The sequence below is a fragment of the Schistocerca piceifrons genome, chromosome 1 (genome assembly GCF_021461385.2).
Source record: "Schistocerca piceifrons isolate TAMUIC-IGC-003096 chromosome 1, iqSchPice1.1, whole genome shotgun sequence".
Taxonomy (NCBI): Eukaryota; Metazoa; Arthropoda; class Insecta; order Orthoptera; family Acrididae; genus Schistocerca; species Schistocerca piceifrons.
This window is the reverse complement of record NC_060138.1, coordinates 753281734-753290863: the sequence shown is the minus strand read 5'-3', so window position 1 is coordinate 753290863 and position 9130 is coordinate 753281734.

Here is a 9130-nt window from a genome sequence, read left to right as displayed (position 1 = left end):
AACTGACTGTCAACCTAAACTGGTAAATTTGGACGTCAGCAATGCTGCGTCATGGCCCTGAAAAATCATTCTGAATAAATTGAAAATTATTACCTGAATGAAGTCATCAGATAATGAGTATATATCCGCTCCTATAAGAAATTTTTCTGGCACAGCTCAGTGCAATGCTGGCCGCTAGATTTGTTATGTATAATAAGAAACAACTGATTTTTCTGTATGATAATAGGGATGACTATGGATAGAAGAAATTAGCAAAATTTTTACATTCAAATGAATGACTGTCAAAAGTTATCTTTATAAGAAAGATTATTATTAAAAGATTTTTAAAAACATTTACATGGGACTTGATATAACAATAGTACAAAATCAGTTGTTACAAATTACATATGCCCACATTGCTTTTACCTTATACTACATCGCTCTCCACGACCAGCCCACCCTCCCGACTGCCCGCTACTACTCCTACTACTAACACAGCTCCTACTGCAGCCCACACTGCTCTCTGGTCTGCGATTCTATTGTTGCTTACATATCGCAGGCAGCGCGTGAGGAATCCATCGAAGTTACATCTGCTCGAGTGCGCTAGCAATAATTTCCTTAATCATGGACCTCTTACAAGGTGCCGTTTTAAACGACTGCAGTAGAAGCGTACGGCAACTGAGCGCCGAGGGAAGCGCGTTTTCTCTGTGGAACCTGGGTGAAAACATTTTCAAACTGCCGAGTTCTGCAGTCTCATTGTGCAGACACGTTTGGATGGCGCCAGTCGGTCACCGGTCGCATCCAGGTAGGCTGCAATGGCCAAAGCATTGAAGACCAGCAATAAAACAGAGGATGGGTCCTTGTTAGGCTGGAGGTCGATGAGACGACTGTGAGCGTTTCCATGGGACAGGTCTCCGGCGCTCAGACGTCCAGACTCTGCTACAAAAACATATTTGTGAAAGCATGAGGCTTTTAGCGAGTTTATGGCCGCTCTTTGGAAACTTCGAAATGGACGCAACAGGGGAGATAACGATCTTTTCATGGAGGGCTGTGGTTCCATCCTGGTCATGTTGTTAGCAAAAGACATGGCATAAACGCGTGGGAAAGAGGCCGCGAAGCTGAATCTTTTTTCTTTTCTCCCAATTAACTTCAAAGTCTCTGATTGGTCAAATAGGTGCATGCAGAGCAAGGAGCAGTCTCCCATCTTCGAATGCAGCGCTCCAGCTCGTGATTGGCTTGTGCTAAAGTGGGAGTAGTCTAAGATGTAAATGTGCTTTGCTACCGAGCTGGCGAGAAAAGCGGAGAGAAAGAGAAGAGACTCTTGTATTGGCGCTTCGCTAGTAAAGAACTGTAAGTCTCTACCTAAATGGTGAGACTTGTCTCCTTTGCTAGTGTGCCACTTAGAGCCTGTGCCAGTCACCTTCTGAACCGTCAGAGGTACTGCTTCTAGCATCATGCACACAACAAGTGATGTGTGGGTGTACTTATTTGTCTTGAGTCAGTCGTCTGAACATTGGACAGATTCCATCACGAATAGTTATGGGACGGAGTCAAATTGATTTGGCAGACCAGCAAACAGGTCCACCTACACAGGAATCCACTGGGGTTTCAGAGACTCATAGGGAAGTACCTGCGTTACGAATTAACTGAATGCAAGACTGCGTTCTTGCATTTTTCGGGCGCACACAACTAATAAAACAATTGCTCCTGTCCATGACTTCAGTCGCCGAACGCATCATGGTGTGCCGCCCTGACCAGCAATAGGGTAACGTATTTTCTGCTACGGTTTAGGGCTCCAATATATGTGTCCCAGCACCCTGTTCTTTCGAACAATATCTTTATTTTTTGAATAGTAGAGTACAGATGCTTGTTGGTGGTGTAGTTTTTGTGCGATACTCTGGATTCATGTGTATCAAGTCAGAGAAAGCGATTAGTGTTCTGATTAGTGTCGTCTGTTGATCCTCAGCTGATCACTTTGTCCACCATAGATCCTATATTAGTGAAAGCATTTGCCAAATGAAAATGTTTGTGTAACATTTCTTTATCCATTTTTTGTCTTGTGATGTTAAGAATGAATAAATCTACTGCTATTTAGATCACAACTCCTCCCTGTGTTCTGATTAACATTACCTTTCTATTTTTATTAAAGTCCAGATTATAAAAGAAAGTATCAAGCTTGCAATCTCTCATGTGTAAGTTTACATTTCGTTGGAAATGTCAGTGCCTGACGATCAGTACATATTACCATTTTATGTCCCCATAAAACGTTGTAACATTTCTTAAATGCCCATGTAATTGCTAACAGCTCTCGTTCTTATATAGTGTAGCTGTGCTCGCATTTACTTAACTTTCTACTAGAAATTGCTATAGATTTCCTTTCTTCTTTCCCATCTTTGTTCCATATTTGAAATACATGTGCTGCTCAGCCATAGGAACTGCTATCTGTCTTCAGGCAAAACGGTAGTACTAAATCCAGAAGATTCAAAATTCTTTCCTCACTCAATTTAGCTTTAAGTTGGTCAAATGCTGCCTGACATTCTTCCATCCACACAAAGACTTTATCTTTAGTTAACAAGCTATTGAGTGCTGGACTGTTAAAACCTTCCTCAGACTCAAACTTCCTATAGAAACTGCATAATTCTGAAAATGATTTTAGCTGTTTCCTATGCCTTGGAACTGGGAATTCTTTTATAGCCTTCATTTTCTCTGGGTCTATCCTGATTCCTTCACTCAACATCAAGTACCTACAGACATAATCTCACTTCTAACAACCTCAGCTTTCTTTAACCTCAAAGTCATTCCACCTTTCCATAAAGCTTGGAACACTTCCCTTAGTAATATACCACGTTCCTCCCAACTCTTGGTAGCTCTTAAAATATCATTCACATATTTATATAATTTTACTACACAGATCTTTCCCTAATACTCTGTCTAACCCTAGTGTGAATATGAATGCAGATATATTCAATCCATATGGCACTAAACAATTTTGTTGTTGTTGTTGTCTTCAGTCCTGAGACCGGTTTGATGCTGCTCTCCATGCTACTCTATCCTGTGCAAGCTTTTTCATCTCCCAGTACCTACTGCAACCTACATCCTTCTGAATCTGTTTAGTGTATTCATCTCTTCGTCTCCCTCTACGATTTTTACCCTCCACGCTGCCCTCCAATGCTAAATTTGTGATCCCTTGATGCCTCATAACATGTCCTAATAACCGGTCCCTTCTTCTTGTCAAGTTGTGCCACAAACTCCTCTTCTCCCCAATTCTATTCAATACCTCTTCATTAGTTATGTGATCTACCCATCTAATCTTCAGCATTCTTCTGTAGCATCACATTTCGAAAGCCTCTATTCTCTTCTTGTCCAAACTATTTATCGTCCATATTTCACTTCCATACATGGCTACACTCCATACAAATACTTTCAGAAACCACTTCCTGAGACTTAAATCTACTCTCGATGTTAACAAATTTCTCTTCTTCAGATACGCTTTCCTTGCCATTGCCAGTCTACATTTTATATCCTCTCTACTTCGACCATCATCAGTTATTTTGCTCCCCAAATAGCAAAACTCCTTTACTACTTTAAGCGTCTCATTTCCTAATCTAATTCCCTCAGCATCAAACGACTTAATTCGACTACATTCCATTATCCTCGTTTTGCTTTTGTTGATGCTCATCTTATATCCTTTCAAGCCACTGTCCACTCCGTTCAAATGCTCTTCCAAGTCCTTTGCTGTCTCTGACAGAATTACAATGTCATTGGTGAACCTCAACGTTTTTATTTCTTCTCCATGGACTTTAATACCTACTCCGAATATTTCTTTTGTTTCCTTTACTGCTTGCTCAATATACAGATTGAATAATATCAGGGACAGGCTACAACCCTGTCTCACTCCCTTCCCAACCGCTGCTTCCCTTTCATGCCCCTCGACTCTTATAACTGCCATCTGGTTTCTGTACAAATTGTAAATAGCCATTCGCTCCCTGTATTTTACCCCTGCCACCTTTAGAATTTGAAAGAGAGTATTCCAGTCAACATTGTCAAAAGCTTTCTCTAAGTCCACAAATGTTAGAAATGTAGGTTTGCCTTTCCTTAATCTATATTCTAAGATAAGTCGTAGGGTCAGTATTGCCTCACGTGTTCCAAAATTTCTGCGGATTCCAAACTGATCTTCGCCGAGGTCGGCTTCTACCAGTTTTTCCATTCATCTGTAAAGAATTCTCGTTAGTATTTTGCAGCTGTGACTTATTAAACTGATAGTTCGTATAGCGTCCCCAGTGCCAAATTTTTATCATGTAGCCGTAAAATAATAATTTCTCTGTGTAGGTTTAGATTGCAAAGAAATAATTTATGACAGAATCATATAAAGAGACGACAAGATACGCTCTTTTGTTAATTTTTTAGTCGTCTTCACTTCTTCGCTTGTCTTGAAGGTGTCTAGAGGGACATCTTGCGTGTGCTGACGAATGTAAGCATATTTGTATGAGTTAAGCATATAATATATTGAATTAATATTATTGTGTACTTTTAATTTGTAAGTGGTGATCCCGATTTCATGTCCGCCTTCCTTGAATTACCCTGCATTCAAGTAATTTACAGCTCAACAATCGCAGCGGCCGATGCAGCCAACGACGCCATTACGTGGCGATATTAACTTATGAAAAATTAGCGGAAGCGGAAAACTCGCCCGCTATTAGCATAATATTAATTTTTCTCCACAGCCGCACGAAGTTGCAGAAATACTTAGGTTTAAGATTCTTATTTTCAGTAGCATAGCCGAGACTCAGAGCCAGGACTCTGACTACAATACAATGGTTAACGGAGGTAAAAAAAATACTCTCGCGCGTGTGTGGGCCGCAATTGTAATTAATAACTAAAGATCTTTTGCTTTAACGTCAACTGACTAGCCGAGGAAATTTATATGAAAAGTTTATTACATTGTTCAACTTAAATATCATTTTTATGAAGGCCCGCCACGTAAGTCGGCAACAATCAAAAAATAATAATAACAATAATAATATATTAAATTACGACGGCCGACGGACGCGAGATTGGCGCCGCAACTTTGGGGCCCGATTAATATGATTCTATTGTAATGAATGTAATTATGTATGTGTCTAATTGTTGTAAAATATTAATGCTTGTATGAATTCTTTTACATGTACAACAACAAAACCACACCCTGAGGAGATCTGGAGAGGAAAAAGTGTAGAAAAGAAAAAGGATTGCGAGAAAGAAAAATAAGTAAGGTAAGGCCTATTGTGCAAGCATCCTGTGTAGCTCTGTGCGGAATATCGAACCCATGTGCACATGAGATACCTTCGGTGTTTTGTGTATTTATGTGTTTATTTTTGGAGGGATAATTATTCGTTTTGTGTATTTATGTGTTTATTTTTGGAGGGGATAATTAATCGTGTGTGTATCAGTGTTAAAGATTCGTCAGTGGCTTAAAGTGAATTTAGTATGGGTAAGATAGGACAACCTAAAGCATCCGTACCAGAAGAACAAAATTCTGTTAATATGGAAAGTGAGGATCATTTGCAATATGTAAACGAGTCCCAAGCCACCGCCTCGGATAACATAATTTCCGGAGCGGGGGGCGAGGAGCTGTGGACGGTGAATGACGCTCCACAGCAGAATGGGAATAGAGTAACAACACCACTGCCTGGGCAGGGGGGCCAATCGAGTGCTAGATTAAGTGGGGCACCAGTATGCTCACCGATTGCAGACCCATTTGCAGAATTTCTGCGCAGGTTAGAAGAAAGAGATAGGGAAAGAGATCAGAAACTGGCTCAGATGCTCCATGAGCAAGAGCAACAAAGAGAACTGAAAGAAAGGGAAAAGGAAAGAATGTCAGAACAGAGGGAAAAACAAAGAGACGAAAAACTGGCTCAGATGTTCCATGAGCAGGAGAAAAAATTAACGCAAAAGCTCATTGAGCAAGAGCAGCGCAGTGAAGCAAAACTCGACAGTATCCAAAGCGAACTTGCCGAGATGCGGGACGCGTGCAAAGAAATACCCGATCTTGTGCAAAGCTTAGCCGGAGAGATGCAAAAATTACAAATATCGCAGGCTAGGCTTGAAGATAATGTCCAGACTTTGACCAAACGCGTGGATAATGTGGAGATAGATGCACGGAAAAGTATTGACGCATATTTGGAAGTGCAAGCTCAAAAAGTAGAAAAGGAATTAAATGAATGGCTAGAAGTAAAGGATCGCGAGATATCTGCAAAGATTGAAAGCGACGTAAAAACAGCTGTAGAACAAGCGACTGCGGCCGCGAGTGTAAATATTGACGCTAGCGCTGCTGCACTACATGCCAAATTAACAGAGATCAAATCCCGTGTGACAGCGGAGTTGCCAAATTGGCAACAGGAGGTCGCGCGGAGACTGTCTGCGTTGGAAAGCAATGTAAACAGTGGCGGACAGATCATGAATCCGACTCCGCGTACTGATTACTATAATAACGCTGACGGTAGGCAGGGTGCGTGTGCGCAACCGCAACCTAATGCGAATTATGAGCACGAACAACATGCGATACCGTGCAGCGCACATCACGAAGTGATGAATGTCCCAGAATGTAGCAATCAGACGTGCAAAAAGGAGGACAATGTAATAAAACACAGGACATTCCAACCCTTCAATAGCGAAAAACGAAATGTCCACCCTGTTGTATTTATTAAGAGCTTTAGGAATGTGTTTCCCAGGACATGGACGGAAAGACAAAGAATACAGTTCGTGGTCTCCTTTATTCAAGGTGACGCGGCACTGTGGGCCACCGACGTGTCCGAAAAATGTCTAACGATGCAACAGTTTGAAGGTGCATTCTTGCAAAAATTCTGGTCCGATAGCGTCCAAGAAAGACTACGAAAGGAGTTGTACAGTCCAGAAATGTACAATCCTAAGATGGGAACGTTACGCAAATATTTCGAAAAGTATATAAACAAAACCAGGTACTGGGACGAGCCAATGTCCGATCGAGACATAATCAGATTAATAAAAATGAAGTTGCCCAGTGAAATTAAAAGATATTTCATCAATGTGCCGGAATACGATATAGAACAATTCATGGAAATAGTGGATTCTGTTGACCTATTGATCGAAGATATGAAACCCGAAAACAAGTGGAACCATGCAGGCTATAATCAACACAAAGCCGATTACAATAGCAGCCACAGTAACGGTAGTAACTTAGTACCAAATGGTAACGGGAATAGGCAAGAGCACCGGCAACAGAATCAAGGCACAAACAATGGCAATGGTTATAACGGCAACGGTTATAATCGTGAAAATCGAAAGAGACATCATGATGGACGCATGAGTAATGGACATAATGGTAACGGCAATCCGCAATGGCGGAACAACCGAAACCAGTGGCGTGGTCGTAACGAACCGACACCACAGTGGCAACAAAACACAGCGCCACAATGGAACGCCAACCCAGGTCCGTCACAGAATATGTCAGGGAATTACAACCGACCACCGCAAAACCAGAGCCATACACAATATCAAAATACACCATCGGGGAGGCAGGGCGGCCAACCCAACAGTAGCAACAACAACAACCAGAACCACAATGTGAGGTTAGTGGAAGTGACAGACAACTGTCAACCCACTAATGCTCATCCGTTAAACTAAAGACAGCCACAATACGCTCTCCGTTGTTGGCTGCAGGATGGTGTAGTGAGGGCACATTCACGGATGACAGCCATAAACTTTGTATGCTGAGATACAATGAAGGAACAAAAATAGAAAAGGAACTTGTAGACATACCGCAGACATGTAACCGAACCGACAAAAGTGTTGTGCAGGCTATATTGCAAGCAGATATGTATGGAGCACCAATACACATAATAGTCGATACCGGTGCGTCAACCAATGTCATGAGCGCAAATTTTTACAAGTACTTGAGTCAAAATAATAGAATACCAGTATTGCCAGTGAAGAATTGTCGTGTTACAGGTGCAATAGGTGCACAATCTCATATCATAAAGCACCAGGTGCAAGTCGAGTTTACGGTAGGAAATGAAGCAATGAAAAGCTCGTTCCTAGTAATTAAGGGATTAGGTGTTGCTTGCATCCTGGGGATGGAATTTTTACGCCAGAGGGACGCAAAAATCGACCTCTTGTGCGGGGAAGTAAACCTTATGAATGAGGATAGACGTGTAATTTTGCCGTTGTTGAGGACACGGGAAGTGCACGGTAAATATTGCCGGAGCTTTCAAACGAGATTCGAAGGAATACAGGTAATGAATTTATATTCTGACTTAAGTACAAGACAAGCATGTTATAAGGAGTTTATTACTGAAGACAGAGAGGAAAAAAGGAAACTGATAGCCATGAAAGTTAGGGAGTCAGAACATTTGACTGAAGCACAACAAAACGAATTGACTCAGCTACTTACAGATTATGAGAATGTGTTTTCGGAAAAACCCGGTGTTATCGAGGGCTACACCTATAACATCGAAGTGGTACCTCACTATACTTTCTGTCACGCAAACTACACCATTCTGTGGTCAAATAAGGAGGCAGTTACCAAGGAAATAAGAAAAAATACTTACAAAGACTTAAAGAAGTTCGCTCAGTAGAGCAACGTTTACATTTGTGTGTAGTAGGTTGGGTTTATAGTGTATTTTTTCTGTGTGTAAATGTTCAGATTTTAGTGTAACATTTAAAGACAATGAGGCACACAAGATTAGTGCGATTCAATTTTGTAGATGTTAAGGAATAATAGTATTTTCAAGCAATTGTATTTTGAAGGAAAAAATGAACGTAGGTTTAAGAATAATTTGCAAACTTCATGTTTGAAAATGCTTTAAAAATATTTTTAAAAAAAATTCAATAGCATGTAATGATGAAAGAATTTTTCATTAGTGTGTCATGAATATTTTTGAACTGTAGTAGTAACGCAACTTAGAAATTCAATATTATAATGTATATGTTGTTCCATGTATTTATGTCTATACCGATCTTGAAATATGCTCAAGCATAATTTACTTAACAATATGAGTGCAGGGTGTACATCACCCAAGGTACCTCATGTGTTGTGGACAACGTACAAAGCAAATCAGTAAACGCGACTACCGCTAAGCACTGTTAAAATATATTGCCATCTGCTAAGGCAGAGATTTGCACGAATTTGTAGTGC